Source organism: Triticum urartu, chromosome 4A (assembly GCF_056163025.1).
Source record: "Triticum urartu cultivar PI428250 chromosome 4A, HENAU_Tu73, whole genome shotgun sequence".
In the NCBI taxonomy this organism is placed as follows: domain Eukaryota; kingdom Viridiplantae; phylum Streptophyta; class Magnoliopsida; order Poales; family Poaceae; genus Triticum; species Triticum urartu.
In genome coordinates, this window is record NC_141876.1 from 75201375 (window position 1) to 75222484 (window position 21110).

The window sequence follows — 21110 nt, forward strand, 5'->3', positions numbered from 1 at the left end:
TGGTTACTTGTGTAGTTGCATCCTGGAGGGCTGTTGGCCAGAAGAAACCTTGCCGGAAAGCTTTACCGACAAGTGCTCTTGCGCCAATGTGGTGACCACATATGCCTCCATGTATTTCTGCCAACAGCTTTTGTCCATCTTCCCGGGGAATACACTTCAATTTCACACCGTTGAGTCTTCTTCTGTACAGTGTCTTGTCGACAAACTGGTACATACTTGACTGCCGGGCTACTCTCTCTGCTTCTTCTTGCTCTTCGGGAAGTCCTCCTGTCTGAAGGAAATGGACAATCTGCTGTGCCCATGCTGGAGCTTGTGGCTCGACAACAAGGACTAAAGGAAAATCTGCTGCTGCGGGAACATCCGCTTCCACGGCAAGAACCTGCGGCTCTGCCGGAGCTTGACGTTCCCCGACAAGCTTGCCGGAGCAAAACTTGTCGGGAGCTTCTGCTTCAACGGAACAAACCCTAGGGCTTGCCGGAGCATCTTGCTCCTCAGCGCTCTTGGTGTTGATCTTGGAGACTGCTGCGGGAATATCCGCTTCTATGGCAAGAACCTGCGGCTCTGCCGGAGCGTGACGTTCCCCGGCAAGCTTGCCGGAGCAGAACTTGTCGGGAGCTCCTGCTTCAACGGAACAAACCCTAGGGTCTGCCGGAGCAGACTGCTCCTCGGCACTCTTGGCGTTGATCTTGGGGACCTTCTTGGCGGCGGCTTCGGGAAGCTCTGCCGGCAAATAGTCACCAGAAACCAACTTCCTCTTCTTGCTCTGTCCAGTTGAAGGCGTTACGGACGGCTGAGTCAGCTTGAGCACAAAGATCCCTGGTTCCACAGGTAACTTAAGTGCGGCACACTTTGACAGGCCATCTGCAATGGCGTTCTGAGCTCTTGGAACATGCTCCATTTGTAGGCCGTCAAAGTGTTCTTCTAGCTTTCTCACTTCGTCGACATAAGATTCCATCAACGGACTCTGATAACTCTTGTTTACTTGGCGGACGACAAGCTGTGAGTCACCCCTGACAATGAGCTTCTTGATCCCAAGGTCTGCCGCGATCCGGAGACCGGCAAGCAAGCCCTCATATTCTGCAGTATTGTTCGTTGCTTGCTCCTTGGGGAAGTGCATCTGGACTACGTACTTGAGGTGCTCACCGGTGGGTGCGACAAGCAGCACGCCAGCGCCGGTGCCTTGCAGCGAAAAGGCACCATCAAGGTACATCAGCCACTCTTTGCTTGCTTCCTTGTCAGGGATGCTCGTTTCTGGAATTTCTTCATCTGGTGTTGGCGTCCATTCTGCTATGAATTCTGCCAATGCTCTGCTCTGGATAGTTGAAGTGCTTTCAAACTTGAGGCCAAAGCTTGACAGTTCCAGTGCCCACTCAACAATCCTGCCTGTCGCTTCTGGATTCTGCAGTATCCTTTTCAACGGAAAGCGAGTGACAACTGTGATCTCATGTGCTTGGAAGTAATGGCGCAGCTTTCTCGAGGCCATGAGAAGGCCGAAAAGCAATTTCTGCACACCAGAGTACCTTGACCTAGCCCCCTGCAGAAGGGAACTGACAAAGTAAACTGGGCGCTGCACCATCTTCTTGTGTATCTCGTCGCGTATCTGCGCAGATCCATCTTTGTCGGGACCAGAGCTTGTCGGGGAAGCTCCCTGCTTGTCGCTGGATGCGCTTGCCGCGGTTGCTGGCTCATCATCTGCCTCCCTCTCTGCTACTAACGCAGCACTAACCACTTGATTGGTTGCCGCTATGTACAGCAGCAACTTCTCTTGTGGCTTAGGTGCGACAAGTATTGGAGGGGAGGACAGGTATCTCTTCAGGTCTTGCAGCGCAGCCTCCGCTTCCGGAGTCCATTTCATTGGACCTGCCTTTTTCAATAATTTGAAAAACGGCAGGGCGCGCTCAGCAGACCGAGAGATAAACCTGCTGAGAGCAGCCACACAACCGGCAAGTTTCTATACATCCTTGACGCGCTTTGGTGCTTCAATCTGCTCAATGGCCTTGATCTTGTCGGGATTGGCTTCAATTCCCCGCTGGGACACGAAGAACCCGAGAAGCTTGCCGGAGGGAACTCCAAACACACACTTCTCTGGGTTGAGCTTGAGGCTGATCTTGCGCAGATTTGCAAAGGTCTCGTCTAAATCTTGAATCAGGGTTGCTCTGTCCTTGCTCTTGACCACTATATCATCCATGTAGGCTTCCACATTTCTGTGTATTTGTGGCTCAAGAGCAACATGGACTACTCTTGCAAATGTCGAACCAGCATTTTTTAATCCGAAAGGCATCCGTACGAAACAGTACGTGCCACATGGAGTAATAAATGCGGTCTTCTCCTCATCCTCTTCTGCCATGAAGATCTGATGATATCCTGAGTATGCGTCAAGAAATGAAAGCAAATCACATCCGGCTGTGGAGTCAACAATCTGGTCAATGCGCGGCAAAGGAAATGGGTCTTTGGGACAAGCTTTGTTAACATCGGTAAAATCGATACAAAGTCTCCATTTCCCGTTTGCCTTGCGCACGACTACAGGATTGGCCAACCACGTGGGATGGAGCACTCCTCTGACAAGGCCTGCTGCTTCCAGTTTCTTGATCTCTTCTGCAATGAATTCTTGGCGCTCCACTGCCTGCTTCCTGACTTTCTGCTTGACGGGCCGCGCATGGGGACAAACGGCAAGGTGGTGCTCAATCACTTTCCTGGGAACACCGGGGATGTCAGACGGCTGCCATGCAAACACGTCAACATTCGCCCGCAGGAAAGCAACGAGCGCGCTTTCCTATTTAGGGTTGAGCGTGGCACTGATGGTGAAGGTACCACCAGTGCCGTCCTCCTTGGCGGATACCTTCTTCGTCTCTGGCGGAGCTGCCATCGTCTTCTTGTTCTTGCCGGTGGAGCTCGATGGTGCGTCCTCGACGGCAGCGCAGCACTCCGAAGAGGTGCGCTTGCCGGAGTGGGCATCAGAACCCTTGCCGGACTTGGTCTTCTTCCCCCCGGGAGCTTCAGCGGCAAGTGGATTGCGATCTGCCGTGGCTGCTGCTTCCCGGTAGATCTTGTCGGCACAGATAAGAGCATCCTTCTTGTCGCCGGGGACAGAAATGACGCTTATCGGGCCTGGCATCTTCAGCATGTTATATGTGTAGTGAGAGGCTGCCATGAACTTGGCGAGTGCTGGACGGCCAAGTATCCCATTGTAAGGCAATGGAATATCGGCAACGTCGAATGTGACCTTCTCAGTCCTGAAGTTTAGCTCGCTGCCAAATGTTACTGGCAGCGTGACCTTCCCCTTCGGCTTGCTCCTTCCCGGATTGATTCCTTGGAATGTGCCGGTCTCTTCGAGCTCGCTGTCAGGGATTTGGAGTTTTTGGAGTACAGCGGAGGAGATCAGGTTTAAGCCGGCCCCGCCGTCAACTAGCATCTTGGTGACTTTGAGGTTGCGGATAGTTGGTGATACCAACATCGGCAAACACCCGACCGCAGTTGTGCGATCAGGGTGATCCTCAATGTCGAAGATGATAGGCGTGCTGGACCACTTCAGAAGCTTGCGCGATTCGATAGGTGGTTCTGCTGCATTAACTTCCCGCACCCACTGTTTGAGTTGGCGGTGCGAGGTATGCAGAGAAGCACCACCGTCAACGCACAAGACCTCTGTGGCTTTCTGAAACTCCTGCTCACTGGTCTCAACATCATCCATGTCTTCATCGTCGTCGTCGTCTTCATCGTTGTCGCGGCCGCGGGGAGGTCTGTCTCCTTGCCGCTGCTTGGCCTTACCGCGGCGTCCTCCTCGGCCGGCGCGCTTCTTGCCAGATTCTGCAGCGCCACCTTGGGCCCTCTCCTTGTCTCGCCGCTCGTACTCAGCCTTTTGCTGCTGGACAAGCTGCTCGACCTTTTTGCAGCTCTGGAGGTCATGGCCCTTGGTGCGGTGAATCTTGCAGTATTGCTTGTCGGAGCCGTCCTGCTTGTCGGCGGCTGCCACAGCCTGGCAGTTGGCGCACGCGGCAATCTCCTTGCCGGAGCTACCAACTTTGGCCTTCTTGGCGCCACCTTCGTTGCCGGGCTGCTCAACGACTAGCACCTCTTTGCCTTTCTTCTTCCTGTTCCGCCGCCGGTTTTTCTTTGCCGGGGCAATATCCTCACTGTCAGATCCTTCTGCTCCCGTCTTCTCTCCGGGGAGTCTCCTCCCTTCCTCAGCGCGTGCACACTTGTCGGCCAGGGCATATAGCTCACTGACGTCTCTGATCCTGCACATCGCCATCTCCTCCCGCATCCTGCGGTTACACACGTTCTGATGAAACGCGCTGATGACCGCGGCGGGGTGGACGTCTGGGATGTTGTACTGTACACGGCTGAACCTCTGAATGTACTTGCGCAGGGGCTCTCCTTCCTTCTGGACAAGCAGATGGAGGTCACTCTCTTGGCCATGAGGTTTGTGGCCGCCTGTAAAGGCGCCGACAAACTGATGGCATAGATCTGCCCAGGAGGATATGGAGTTGTCCGGCAAGTGCATGAGCCAGGACCTGACGTTGGGCTTGAGCACCAACGGGAAGTAGTTGGCAAGGATCTTGTCGTCCCGCCCCCAGCAGCCTACACCGCGATGGTGTAGATGCTGAGGAACTCCGACGGATGCGACTTGCCATCGTACTTCTCTGGTACATCTGGTTTGAAATTCTTCGTACTGGGCCACTGGACTTGCCGCAGCTCACGAGTGAACGCAGGGCAACCTACCGCATACGGCAAGTCGCCTGGTTCCCCTGGCGCATGCATGTCAACAGAGGGCCCAGCGCGCTGGTCTGATTGACGCCGCGCTTCTCTCCGGCGCTCGATGCGAGTACGAGCGTCTTCTTGTTGTTGTTCTTGAAGAACTTGGCGCTGATCGCGACGAGCTCGCGGATCTGACGACGCGGTGGAGTCGCTGTCGAGGTGGACCCGGCGAGTCGGTGATCTTGGCCTTCGGGGTGGAGAGTGCACAGTAGTTGCACCCCCACCAGTCTTGTCGTCTCTGGCTCGTGCCTGGCTGGCTTGCCGCGGCTGAGACATGCTCGGCTGCCGTGGAGTGTCGCCGTTGGCGAAGCCGATGAGACTCTGGATAGTAGCCCTCCAGTTGTCGATCTTGTCCGCCGCTGGAGGGTAGTCTAGAAGCAGCTGAGCTCGCGCCAAAGCTTCTGCTGCGGTGGCGGGTGGCGGTGGCGAACGGTGCGAGGAGCGGGATATGCTCGGACTTCTAACTACGTTAGAAGGAGCAGTGTCTCGTCCAGGCGACCGTGTCTCGCTCGCGCCAGCAGGTTGACGTGCATGGTGATCCTGAGTGCTCCGAGATCCACCAGCTCGATCTTGATCTAGCGAACGCATGGTACCGTGAGTACCATGACGCTGCCGGTCCCGCGCCTCCTGAGATGGGCGCGGTGCATGCACGGACGCCGAGGTCTTGGAGTGCGCCCGGTCATTGTGGGAGCCGGCTACGCCGCCGATGGGCAGCGCAGCCTTGTCCTGGGACCTGGCAGCACCGTGAGTTCCCTCGTCGACGCGTGTCCTTCCGCCGGTGCCTGCCCCACCAACCGTTTGCTCCGGCGGTGGCTGGCTCGGCGCGGACGGAGCAGCTGCCTCCGAAACTTTCTTCTTCGGCGGCATGTTGTTGAAGATGATGAAGATCTAGCTCGCGAGAACACCGGATCTGGTTCACACAACTTCGACGCCCCCTACCTGGCACGCCAAAGATTCCGGGGTACTGATCCACGGGCACCTATGGGACCGGCGGGCCGGGTCCCTTTCGGTTCGGCGGGGGCGGAGATCGTGCAAAGAGCAAATCGAGGCGAAGCACGCGAGCGATTTACCCAGGTTCGGGCCGCACGGATGCGTAAAACCCTACTCCTGCTTTGTGGTTTTGTATTGATTTCTAGCTCGGGAGCGCGGAGTGCTACAGTACACACCAGCGGCTAGCAAGACCGAGCGCGAGTGTTCGAACTGGCTAACCCCCCTCTACGTTGCACACGGGCCTCCTTTTATATGCTCAAGGGGCTACCGACAGGTGGCAACGGAGGTAAAGGGCAAAAATGGAAAGGTGTTGTGGTAGGCACAGCTACCTGCTACAGTGTATCATACCTAACCCTGACGGTAGGGGACAAGGGTCTTAAATGCCCGTCTATGTCGCCTAAACAGTGCGAAAAGGGACCGCCAGGGACGCCACCGTTCGCCACGATGGCGATCTTGTCAGCGCCGCTTGCCACCGCACGTCCCTAGCTGCACAGCCTTCCTCCACGTACGCCTGGAAGGGCCCCAGAGCGACACGTTGGTGGATGTGCTGGAGCGCGGGCGCGGAGAGGTGGCTTGCCGCGGCAAGCGCCTTGCCGCGGTCGTTGTCTTGTCGCGTCCGGGAGCTTGTCGCTCACCGGGTCTTGCCGGAACGCGTAGTGCGCCGCGGCAAGTTCCTTGAAATGCCTTGAGTGGCCTTCCTAGCAAGCTCCTCTTGCCGGGGTCTTGTCTTCTTGACTTGGACACTTTGTTCTTGAATGGCTCCAAAGGAACCACGGAGGATCTTGGCGGTCACCCGGCAAGCCTTGCCGCGGGATGCTGCGACTGCCCGTGCACAAGTTCGGGATACTAGGGTACCCCTACTCTAGTACACCGACAAATAACATAATTGGATCATATAACTATCCCTCAACATGCAACAAAGAGTCACTCCAAAGTCACTAATAGCGGAGAACAAACGAAGAGATTATGTTAGGGTACGAAACCACCTCAAAGTTATTCTTTCCAATCAATCCGTTGGGTTATTCCTATAAGTGTCACAAACAGCCCTAGAGTTCGTACTAGAATAACACCTTAAGACACAAATCAACCAAAACCCTAATGTCACCTAGATACTCCAATGTCACCTCAAGTATCCGTGGCCATGATTATACGATATGCATCACACAATCTCAGATTCATCTATTCAACCAACACAAAGGACCTCAAAGAGTGCCCCAAAGTTCTACCGGAGAATCACGACGAAAACGTGTGCCAACCCCTATGCATAGGTTCATGGGCGGAACCCGCAAGTTGACCACCAAAACATACATCAAGTGAATCACGTGATATCCCATTGTCACCACAGATATCCACGGCAAGACATACATCAAGTGTTCTCAAATCTTTAAAGACTCAATCCGATAAGATTACTTCAAAGGGGAAACTCAATTCATTACAAGAGAGTAGAGGGGGAGAAGAAACATAAGATCCAACTATAATAGCAAAGCTCGCGATACATCAAGATCGTGTCAAATCAAGAACACGAGAGAGAGATATCAAACACATAGCTACTGGTACATACCCTCATCCCCGAGGGAGAACTACTCCCTCCTCGTCATGGAGAGCACCGAGATGATGAAGATGGCCACCGGAGAAGGATCCCCCCTCCGGCAGGGTACCGGAACGGGTCTAGATTGGTTTTCGATGGCTACGGAGGCTTCTGGCGGCGAAACTCCCGATCTAATCCGCCTTCTGGAAGTTTTAGGGTACGATGATATATATGGGTGCAGGAAGTACGTCGGAGGAGCCACGGGGGCCCCATGAGGCAGGGGGCGCGCCATAGGGGGGGGGCGCCCCCCACCCTCATGAGCACCTCCCGTATCTCCTGACGTGGAGTCCAAGTCTATCCGGTGGCTTTCGTTCCAAAAATAACTTCTCCAGTTGATTTCGCTCCGTTTCGACTCCGTTTGATATTCCTTTTCTTCGAAACACTGAAATAGGCATAAAACAGCAAATCTGGGCTGGGCCTCCGGTAAATAGGTTAGTCCCAAAAATAATATAAAAGTGGAAAATAAAGCCCAATATTGCCCAAAACAGTAGATAATATAGCATGGAGCAATAAAAAATTATAGATACGTTGGAGACATATCAGCATCCCCAAGCTTAATTCCTGCTCGTCCTCGAGTAGGTAAATGATAAAAAAAGATAATTTTTGATGTGGAATGCTAGTTGGCATAATTTCAATGTTATTCTTCTTAATTGTGGTATGAATATTCAGATCCATAAGATTCAAGACAAAAGTTTAATATTGACATAATAATAATAATACTTCAAGCATACTAACTACGCAATCATGTCTTCTCAAAATAACATGGCCAAAGAAAGTTATCCCTACAAACTCATATAGTCTGGCTATGCTCCATATTCACCACACAAAATATTTAAATCATGCACAACCCCGATGACAAGCCAAGCAATTGTTTCATACTTTTGAAGTTCTCAAACTTTTTCAATCTTCACGCAATACATGAGCGTGAGCCATGGGCATAGCACTATAGGTGGAATAGAATGGTGGTTGTGGAGAGGACAAAAAGGGAGAAGATAGTCTCACATCAACTAGGCGTATCAACGGGCTATGGAGATGCCCATCAATAGATATCAATGTGAGTGAGTAGGGATTGCCATGCAACGAATGCACTAGAGCTATAAGTATATGAAAGCTCAACAAAAGAAACTAGTGGGTGTGCATCCAACTCGCTTGCTCACGAAGACCTAGGGCATTTTGAGGAAGCCCATCATTGGAATATACAAGACAAGTTCTATAATGAAAGATTCCCACTAGTATATGAAAGTGACAACATAAGAGACTCTCTAACATGAAGATCATGGTGCTACTTTGAAGCACAAGTGTGGTAAAAGGATAGTAGCATTGTCCCCCTTTTTTGGCCTTTCCCCTTTTTTATTTGGCCTTTATTTTTTTATTTGGCCTTTCCTTTTTTATGACATTTCTCTTTTTTTTTCTTTTTTTTGGGACAATGCTCTATTGAATAATGATCATCACACTTCTATTTATTTACAACTCAATGATACAACTCGATACTAGAACAAAGTATGACTCTATATGAATGCCTCCGGAGGTGTACCGGGATATGCAATGAATCAAGAGTGACAAGTATGAAAGAATCATGAACAGTGGCTTTGCCACAAATACTATGTCAACTACATGATCATGCTAAGCAATATGACAATGATGAAGCGTGTCATAATAAACGGAATGGTGGAAAGTTGCATGGCAATATATCTCGGAATGGCTATGGAAATGCCATAATAGGTAGGTATGGTGGCTGTTTTGAGGAAGGTAAATGGTGGGTTTATGGTACCGGCGAAAGGTGCGCGGTACTAGAGAGGCTAGCAATGGTGGAAGGGTGAGAGTGCGTATAATCCATGGACTCAACATTAGTCATAAAGAACTCACATACTTATTGCAAAAATCTATTAGTTATCGAAACAAAGTACTACGCGCATGCTCCTAGGGGGATAGATTGGTAGGAAAAGACCATCGCTCGTCCCCGACCGCCACTCATAAGGAAGACAATCAATAAATAAATCATGCTCCGACTTCATCACATAACGGTTCACCATACGTGCATGCTACGGGAATCACAAACTTCAACACAAGTATTTCTCAAATTCACAACTACTCAACTAGCATGCCTCTAATATTACCATCCTCATATCTCAAAACAATCATCAAGTATCAAACTTCTCTTAGTATTCAGCACACTCATAAGAGAATTTTATTATTCTTGAATACCTAGCATATTAGGATTTTAAGAAAATTACCATGCTATTTAAGACTCTCAAATAATCTAAGTGAAGCATGAGAGTTCATCTATTTCTTCCAAATAAAACTACCACCATGCTCTAAAAGATATAAGTGAAGCACTAGAGAAAATGACAAACTACTCCGAAAGATATAAGTGAAGATCAATGAGTAGTCGAATAATTATGCAACTATGTGAAGACTCTCTAACATTTAATAATTTCAGATCTTGGTATTCTATTCAAACAGCAAGCAAAGCAAAATAAAATGACATTCTAAGAATGGAAAACATCATGTGAAGAAGCAAAAACTTAGGATCAACCGATACTAACCGATAGTTGTTGAAGAAGAAAGGTGGGATGCCAACCGGGGCATCCCCAAGCTTAGAAGTTTGAGACTTCTTGAAATATTATCTTGGGGTGCCTTGGGCATCCCCAAGCTTGAGCTTTGTGTCTCCTTAATTCCTCTCATATCACGGTCTCCCTAAATCTCAAAAGCTTCATCCACACAAAACTCAACAAGAACTCGTGAGATAAGTTAGTATAAACCATTGCAAAAACCTTATCATACTCTACTGTAGCAAATCACTAAAATTATTATTAAACATTGCATACTAAATGCCTCTGCATATTTAATAGTCCTATCCTCAAGTAGAATCATTAAAGAAGCAAACATATGCAAACAATGCAAACATAACAGCAATCTGCCTAAACAGGATAGTCTGTAAAGAATGCAGAAACATCCATACTTCCCTAGCTCCAGAAATTATGAAAGAAAATTACCACTGTAGTAAATTTATCAGATCTTAATATGCAAAAGGTTTCAACATTTTATCACATTCTGACTTTTCTAGGGAATTATTGCAACAGCGGTAAACTTTCTGTTTTCAAACAGCAACATGTATACTTGTAAAATAGGCATAGTAAAGACTATCAATGCCACTTTTATTGAAATAAAATATGAAAAACATTAGCAAGCAAATCCTAACAAAATATATTGACGCTCCAAGCAAAACACATATCATGTGGTAAATAAAAATATAGCTCCAAGTAAAGTTACCGATGCACGAAGACGAAAGAGGGGATGCCTTCTGGGGCATCCCCAAGCTTAGGCTCTTGGTTGTCCTTGAATATTACCTTGGGGTGCCTTGTGCATCCCCAATCTTAGGATCTTGCCACTCCTTATTCCATAGTCCATCGAATCTTTACCCAAAACTTGAAAACTTCACAACACAAAACTTAACAGAAAACTCGTAAGCTCCGTTACTATAAGAAAGTAAATCACCACTTCAAGGTACTGTAGTGAACTCATTCTTTATTTATATGGGTGTTAAACCTACTGTATTCCAACTTCTCTATGGTTTATAAACTCTTTTACTAGCCATAGATTCATCAAAATAAGTAAACAACACATGAAAAACAGAATCTGTCAAAAACAGAACAGTCTGTAGTAATATGGATCAAACGTATACTTCTGGGACTCATAAAATTCTCAAATAAATTTATTGACCTGAGGAATTTATCTATTAATCACCTGCAAAAAGAATTATCTAAATATCCCTCTCCAAATAAAAAATGGCAGCAATTCTCGTGAGTGCTAAAGTTTCTTTTTTTACAGCATGATCAACAAGACTTTCCCCAAGTCTTCCCAAAGGATCTGCTTGGCACAAACACTAATTAAAATCATAAAACAACATCTAAACAGAGGCTAGATGAATTATTTATTACTAAACAGGAGAAAAAATCAAGGAATAAAAATAAAATTGGGTTGCCTCCCAACAAGCGCTATCGTTTAACGCCCCTAGCTAGGCATGGTGATTTCAATGATGCTCACATAAAAGATAAGAATTGAAACATAAGAAGAGCATCATGAAGAATATGACAAGCACATTTAAGTCTAACCCTTTTCCTATGCATAGGGATTTTGTGAGAAAACAACTTATGCGAACAATAATCAACTTGCATAGGAAGGTAAAACAAGCATAACTTCAAAATTTTAAGCACATAGAGAGGAAACTTGATATTATTGCAATTCCTACAAGCATATGTTCCTCCCTCATAATAATTTTCAGTAGCATCATGAATGAATTCAACAATATAACCAGCACCTAAAGCATTCTTTTCATGATCTACAAGCATAGAAATTTTATTACTCTCCACATAAGCAAAATTCTTCTCATGAATAATAGTGGGAGCAAACTCAACAAAATAACTATCTGTGATTGAAAATTAAGATCAAGATGACAAGGTTCATTGTTATTATTATTCTTTAAAGCATACATGTCATCACAATAATCATCATAGATAGGAGGCATGCTTTCATCATAATAAATTTGCTCATCAAAACTTGGGGGACAAAAAATATCATCTTCATCAAACATAGCTTCCCCAAGCTTGTGGCTTTGCATATCATTAGCATCATGGATATTCAAAGAATTTGTACTAACAACATTGCAATCATGCTCAGCATTCAAATATTTAGTGCCAAACATTTTAATGCATTCTTCTTCTAACACATTGGAACAATTTTCCTTTCCATCATACTCACGAAAGATATTAAAAAGGTGAAGCGTATGAGACAAACTTAATTCCATTTTTTTGTAATTTTCTTTTATAAACTAAACTAGTGATAAAACAAGAAACTAAAAGACTCGATTTCAAGATCTAAAGATATACCTTCAAGCGCTAACCTCCCCGGCAACGGCCCCAGAAAAGAGCTTGATGTCTACTACACAACCTTCTTCTTGTAGATGTTGTTGGGCCTCCAAGTGCAGAGGTTTGTAGGACAGTAGCAAATTTCCCTCAAGTGGATGACCTAAGATTTATCAATCCGTAGGAGGCGTAGGATGAAGATGGTCTCTCTCAAGCAACCCTGCAACCAAATAACAAAGAGTCTCTTGTGTCCCCAACACACCCAATACAATGGTAAATTATATAGGTGCACTAGTTCGGCGAAGAGATGGTGATACAAGTGCAATATGGATAGTAGATAATAGTTTTTGTAATCTGAAAATATAAAAACAGCAAGGTAACAAATGATAAAAGTGAGCGTAAACGGTATTGCAATGTGTTGAAACAAGGCCTAGGGTTCGTACTTTCACTAGTGTAAGTCCTCTCAACAATACTAACATAATTGGATCATAAAACTATCCCTCAACATGCAACAAAGAGTCACTCCAAAGTCACTAATAGCGGAGAATGAACGAAGAGATTATGGTAGGGTACGAAACCACCTCAAAATTATTCTTTCCAATCAATCCGTTGGGTTATTCCTATAAGTGTCACAAACAGCCCAAGAGTCCGTACTAGAATAACACCTTAAGATACAAATCAACCAAAACCCTAATGTCACCTAGATACTCCAATGTCACCTCAAGTATCCGTGGGGATGATTATACGATATGCATCACACAATCTCAGATTCATCTATTCAACCAACACAAAGGACCTCAAAGAGTGCCCCAAAGTTCTACCGGAGAATCACGATGAAAACGTGTGCCAACCCCTATGCATAGGTTCATGGGCGGAACCCGCAAGTTGATCACCAAAACATACATCAAGTGAATCACGTGATATCCCATTGTCACCACAAATATCCACGGCAAGACATACATCAAGTGTTCTTAAATCTTTAAAGACTCAATCCGATAAGATTACTTCAAAGGGGAAACTCAATTCATTACAAGAGAGAAGAGGGGGAGGAGAAACATAAGATCCAACTATAATAGCAAAGCTCGCGATACATCAAGATCGTGCCAAATTAAGAACACAAGAGAGAGAGAGAGGGAGAGAGAGAGAGAGAGAGAGAGATCAAACACATAGCTACTGGTACATACCCTCAGCCCTGAGGGAGAACTACTCCCTCCTCATCATGGAGAGCACCGGGATGATGAAGATGGCCACCGGAGAAGGATTCCCCCTCCGGCAGGGTGCCGGAACGGGTCTAGATAGGTTTTCGGTGGCTACGGAGGCTTCTGGCAGCGGAACTCCCGATCTAATCTGTCTTCCAGAAGTTTTAGGGTACGACGATATATATGGGTGCAGGAAGTACGTCGGAGGAGCCACGGGGGCCCCACGAGGCAGGGGGACGTGCCCTAGGGGGGCGCCCCCCACCCTCGTGAGCACCTCCCGTATCTCCTGACGTGGAGTCCAAGTCTATCCGGTGGCTTTCGTTCCAAAAATAACTTCTCCAGTTGATTTCGTTCCGTTTCGACTCTGTTTGATATTCCTTTTCTTCGAAACACTGAAATAGGCATAAAACAGCAAATCTGGGTTGGGCCTCCGGTTAATAGGTTAGTCCCAAAAATAATATAAAAGTGGAAAATAAAGCCCAATATTGCCCAAAACAGTAGATAATATAGCATGGAGCAATCAAAAATTATAGATATGTTGGAGACATATCACATATCACGGGGTTTGGATGCACCGGCGAAGTTTGCGCCAACTCTCAATGTGAGAAAGGGCAATGCACGGTACCGAAGAGACTAGAAAATATGGAAGGGTGAGAGTGCGTATAATCCATGGACTCAACATTATTCATAAAGAACTCACATACTTATTGCAAAAATCTACAAGTCATCAAAAACCTTGGTACTACGCGCATGCTCCTAGGGGGATAGATTGGTAGGAAAAGACCATCGCTCGTCCCCGACCGCCACTCATAAGGAAGACAATCAAATAACACCTCATGTTTCAAATTTGTTGCATAACGTTTACCATACGTGCATGCTACGGGACTTGCAAACTTCAACACAAGTATTTCTCAATTTTACAACTACTCAACTAGCACGACTTTGATATTATTACCTCCATGTCTCAAAACAATCATCAAGCATCAAACTTCTCTTAGTATTCAACACACTCATAAGAAAGTTTTATTATTAATCTTGCATGCCAAGCATATTAGGATTTTAAGAAAATTACCATCCTATTAAGACTCTTGAAATAATCTAAGTGAAGCATGAGAGATCAATAGTTTTTATAAAACAAATCCACCACCGTGCTCTAAAATATATAAGTGAAGCACTAGAGAAAAATTATATAACTCAAAAGATATAAGCGAAGCACATAGAGTATTCTAACAAATTCCCAATCATGTATGGCTCTCTCAAAAGGTGTGCACAACAAGAATGATTGTGGTAAACTAACAAGCAAAGACTCAAATCATACAAGACGCTCCAAGCAAAACACATATCATGTGGTAAATAAAAATATAGCTTCAAGTAAAGTTACTGATAGAAGTAGACGAAAGAGGGGATGCCTTCCGGGGCATCCCCAAGCTTTGGCTTTTAGGTGTCCTTAGATTATCTTGGGGGTTCGATGGGCATCCCCAATCTTAGGCTCTTGCCACTCCTTGTTCCATAATCCATCAAATCTTTACCCAAAACTTGAAAACTTCACAACACAAAACTTAAAGTAGAAAACTCGTGAGCTCCGTTAGCGAAAGAAAACAAAAGACCACTTCAAGGTACTGTAATGAACTCATTCTTTATTTATATGGGTGTTATACCTACTGTATTCCAACTTCTATATGGTTCATAAACTATTTTACTAGCCATAAATTCATCAAAATAAGCAAACAACACACGCAAAACAGAATCTGTCAAAAACAGAACAGTCTGTAGTAATCTGTAGCTAGCGCAAGATCTGGAACCCAAAAATTCTAAAATAAATAGCTGGACGTGAGGAATTTATCTATTAATCATATGCAAAAATAATTAACTAAATATCACTCTCCAAATAAAAATGGCAGCAGTTCTCGTGAGCGCTAAAGTTTCTGTATTTTACAGCAAGTTCAACAAGACTTTCCCCAAGTCTTCCCAACGGTTCTAATTGGCACAAACACTAATTAAACACAAAAAACACAACCAAAACAGAGGCTAAATAATTTATTTATTACTAAGCATGGGCAAAAATCAAGAAATAAAAATAAAATTGGGTTGCCTCCCAACAAGCGCTATCGTTTAACGCCCCTAGCTAGGCATAACAAGCACGAATAGATATAGGTATTGCCATCTTTGGTAGGCAATCCATAAGTGGATCTCATAATAGATTCATAAGGTAATTTAATTTTTTTTCTAGGAAAGTGTTCCATGCCTTTCCTTAACGGAAATTGGAATCTAATATTTCCTTCCTTCATATCAATAATTGCACCAATCGTTCTAAGGAAAGGTCTACCAAGAATAATAGGACATGAAGGATTGCAATCTATGTCAAGAACAATAAAATCTACGGGCACATAATTTCTATTTGCAACAATAAGAACACCATTAATTCTTCCCATAGGTTTCTTAATAGTGGAATCCGCAAGGTGCAAATTTAGAGAGCAATCATCAAAATCATGGAAACCTAACAAATCACACAGTCTTTGGAATCGTGGAAACACTAGCACCCAAATCACATAAAGCATAGCATTCATGATCTTTCATTTTAATTTTAATAGTTGGTTCCCACTCATCATAAAGTTTTCTAGGGATAGAAACTTCTAATTCAAGTTTTTCTTCATAAGATTGCATCAAGGCATCAATGATATGTTTAGTAAACGCTTTATTTTGACTATAAGCATGAGGAGAATTTAGCACCGATTGCAACAAGGAAATACAATCAATCAAAGAGCAATTCTCATAGTTAAATTCCTTCAAATCCGTAATAATGGGTTTAGCAACATCTAGGGTTTTAATTTCTTCAATCTCACTTTTATCAAATTTATCATCAAGGTCAAAAGATTCAGAATTCTTGGAACGCCTTCTAGGTAAAGGTGGATCATGTTCAGTCCCATCATTATCAAGATTCATATTGCAAAAAAAAGATTTAATAGGGGACACATCAATAACTTTTAGATCTTCATCATTATTTTCATAGGAACTAGAAGAACACGCTTTTATAAAGGCATCTTTCTTAGCACGCATCCTAGCGGTTCTTTCTTTGCACTAGATGGAAATTCTCATGGCTTTGAGAGAATCATTGATATCATGCTTAGGAGGAATAGATCTAAGTTTCAAAGAATCAACATCAAGAGCAATTCTATCAACGTTCCTAGCCAAATCATCAATCTTAAGCAATTTTTCTTCAATCATAGCATTAAAATTCTTTTGTGAAGTAATAAATTCTTTAATATTAGAATCAAAATCAGAGGGCATCTTATTATAATTTCCATAAGAATTGTTGTAGGAATTACCATAATTATTAGAGGGATTACTAGGATAAGGCCTAGGATTGAAATTTCCTCTATACGCATTATTACCAAAATTGTTCCTACCAACAAAATTCACATCCATAGATTCATTATTATTCTCAATCAAATTAGACAAGGGCATATCATTAGGATCAGAAGAAACACTCTTATTAGCAAATAATTTCATAAGTTCATCCATCTTTCCACTCAAAACATTAATTTCTTCTATCGCATGCACCTTTTTATTAGTAGATCTTTCAGTATGCCATTGAGAATAATTAACCATAATATTATCTAGGAGTTTAGTAGCTTCTCCTAAGGTGATTTCCATAAAAGTGCCTCCCGCGGCCGAATCTAAAAGATTTTAGAAGCAAAATTCAATCCGACATAAAAATTTTGTATAATCATCCACAAGTTTAAACCATGAGTAAGGCAATTACGTATCATTAATTTCATTCTCTCCCAAGCTTGTGCAACATGTTCATGATCAAGTTGCTTAAAGTTCATAATATCGTTTCTAAGAGAGATGATCTTAGCGGGAGGAAAATACTTAGAGATAAAAGCATATTTGCACTTGTTCCACGAATCAATAATATTTTTAGGCAAAGACGAAAACCAAGCTTTAGCATGATCTCTAAGCGAAAAAGGAAATAGCTTCAATTTAACAATATCATTATCCACATATTTCTTCTTTTGCATATCACACAAATCAACGAAGCTATTTAGATGGGTAGCGGCATCTTCACTAGAAAGGCCGGAAAGCATATCTTTCATGACAAGATTCAGCAAAACAGTATTAATTTCACAAGGTTCAGCATCGGTAAGAGGAGCAATCAGAGTGCTAATAAAATCATTGTTGTTGGTATTGGTGAAGTCACACAATTTAGTATTATCTTGAGCCATCGCGACAAACAAGCAAACTAACACACAAGCAAACAAAAAGCAAGCGGACAAAAAGAGGCAAATAGAGAGGGGGGATCGAGAGAGAGAGGGCGAATAAAACGGCAAGGGTGAATTGGGGGAGAGGAAAACGAGAGGCAAATGGCAAATAATGTAATGCGGGAGATAAGGGTATGTGATGGGTACTTGGTATGTTGACTTTTGCGTAGACCTCCCCGGCAACGGCGCTATAAATCCTTCTTGCTACCTCTTTTAGCACTGTGTTGGTTTTCCCCGAAGAGGAAGGGATGATGCAGCAAAGTAGCATAAGTATTTCCCTCAGTTTTTGAGAACCAAGGTATCAATCCAGTAGGAGGCTACGCGCGAGTCCCTCGTACCTGCACAAAACAAATAAATCCTCACAACCAACGCAAATAGGGGTTGTCAACCCCTATAGGGCCACTTACGAGAGTGAGATCTGATAGATATGATAAGATAATATTTTTGGTATTTTTATGATAAAGATGCAAAGTAAAATAAAAGCAAAGTAAATAGCAAAGTAAATAACTAAGTAGTAGGAGATTGATATGATAAAGATAGACCCGGGGGCCATAGGTTTCACTAGTGGCTTCTCTCGAGAGCATAAGTATTCTACGGTGGGTGAACAAATTACTGTTGAGCAATTGAAAGAATTGAGCATAGTTATGAGAATATCTAGGTATGATCATGTATATAGGCATCACGTCCGAGACAAGTAGACCGACTCCTGCCTGCATCTACTACTATTACTCCACTCATCGACCGCTATCCAGCATGCATCTAGAGTATTAAGTTAAAAACAGAGTAACGCCTTAAGCAAGATGACATGATGTAGAGGGATAGACTCATGCAATATGAAGAAAACCCCATCTTGTTATCCTCGATGGCAACAATACAATACGTGCCTTGCTGCCCTTACTGTCACCGGGAAAGGACACCGCAAGATTGAACCCAAAGCTAAGCACTTCTCCCATTGCAAGAAAGATCAATCTAGTAGGCCAAACCAAACTGATAATTCGAAGAGACTTGCAAAGATAACCAATCATACATAAAAGTATTCAGAGAAGATTCAAATATTATTCATAGATAGACTTGATCATAAACCCACAATTCATCGGTCTCAACAAACACACCGCACAAAGAAGATTACATCGAATAGATCTCTACAAGAGAGGGGGAGAACATTGTATTGAGATCCAAAAAGCGAGAAGAAGCCATCTAGCTACTAACTATGGACCCGTAGGTCTGAAGTAAACTACTCACACTTCATCGGAGAGGCTATGGTGTTGACGTAGAAGCCCTCCGTGATCGATGCCCCCTCCGGCGGAGCTCTGGAACAGGCCCCAAGATGGGATCTCGTGGATACAGAAAGTTACGGCGGTGGAATTAGGGTTTTGGCTCCTTCTATGATCGTTTGGGGGTACGTGGGTATATATAGGAGGAAGAAGTATGTCGGTGGAGCAATAGGGGCCCCACGAGGGTGGATGGCACGCCTGGGGGGGTAGGCGCGCCCCCTACCTCGTGGGCTCCTGTTAGCTGGCTTGACGTAGGGTCCAAGTCTCCTGAGTTGTATTCGGTGAGAAAATCACGCTCCCGAAGGTTTCATTCCGTTTGGACTTCGTTTGATATTCATTTTCTTCGAAACCCTAAAACAGGAAAAAAAAACAACAATTCTGGGTTGGGCCTCCGGTTAATAGGTTAGTCCCAAAGATAATATAAAAGTGGATAATAAAGCCCAATAATGTCCAAAACAGTAGATAATATAGCATGGAGCAATCAAAAATTATAGATACGTTGGAGACGTATCAGCTACCAGGATGAGTGCTAGGGTGGCTGGAGACTCCAGAACCATCCTTCAGAAAGCCCAACAATTCAAATGCACCCAGGATGCAGGAATTATGGGAGAAGGTATAAAAACAAACATTTCTCTCTTTTCAATAACTCTAATTTCCTTTCTGTTGCTAGTAAGATTGGTGTAGATGTTAATTTAGAAGTAGATGTAGACCCTAATCTCACTTGCAACAATGCCAGCCTGAGTGGGGGAAGATTTAATCCCTGACAGAACTGAAGGTTCTGATTCAGATTTCATCACCCCCAAAAAGAAGTGTGGCGATGAGGATGCTGGAAATAACTCTAGTGAGCTATGGTATTTGGTTTGCAAAAATAGAAGGGGCAAGCACCCCAGAACTAGGCCTTTACCATGAATGCCTTGTTCTGGAATGTTAGGGGAATTGCTGCCCCTGGTAGGAAAACTTTAATCCTGGAAACCTTAGCCAAAACTCATGCATCTATTATTGGATTCTAGGAAACTAAAAAAGAGGAATTTTTTGACTCCTTTTTGAAGTCATTAGTAGGAAATAGGAACTTCTCTTGGTACCATCTACCTGCCCAAGGCTCTGCTGGAGGCATCCCGATGGGAGTACATTTGGAACTTTTTTATGTTGTTTCTTGGTCTAAATTAGATTCTTCTGTTAGTTGTGTAGTAAAGATGAAGAATACTGACACTATCTTTAGGGTAATTACTGTGTATGGATCCCCCTATGATGAAGGAAAGGAAAGCTTCATCTCTGAACTCCATTCTTTATTCCTAGAGGACCCCTTCCCCACCCTGATAGGGGGGATTTTAATTTGGTTAGATATGCCAAAGACAAGAGTAATGGCAACATCAACCAAAGATGGAGTGATAGCTTTAATGCTTGGGTTGAAATCTGGAGCCTGCTTGAGATCAAGCTATCTAGCAGGAAATTCACCTGGGCTAATAACCAGGTGGACCTGATTATGTCCACTATAGATAGGCTTTTTTGCAATACTGAAATGGACACAATCTTCCCCCTTGCATCCTGCAGGGCTTTGCCTAGGTGTGGAAGTGACCATGTTCCTATTATCTGGGAGTCTGGTTTAAACCAAATCCCTAAATGTAGCAGCTATAAAATGGAGAAGTGGTGGCTCTTGAGAGAAGATTTCTCCAACTTAGTCTCTAAGATCTGGAATGAACCTACACATTCCTCCTCCCATATTGAGAACTGGCAGATTAAAATTAGGAAGCTCAGGAAAATCACCAAAGGGTGGAGTTCCAATGAGGAAGCGCAGATCAGAAGATATAAGAAAATTCTCTTAGAAGAGTATGATAAGATAGACATTAAATCTGAATCCACTAGCCTCTCTGAAGCTGAATTCTCTAGACTCAGATTCACCCACTCTGAGCTTCAGAAAATTTGGCTACAAGAAGAGATTAAAGCAAAACAGAGATCTAGGGATAGAGAGATTAGGGAAGGTGACAGGAATACTGCATACTTTAATGCAGTAGCCAAACAGAGAAGAAGGAAAACAGTTATCCACTCTCTGGATGGCCCTGAGGGACCTGTCACTGAAAATGCTGAGATGCTTAAGATTGCTAGTGATTTTTACAAAGATCTGTTTAAAAAGGAACATAGGAAGGGTTTTAGGTTGAACCCAAACTTCTTCTCTGATG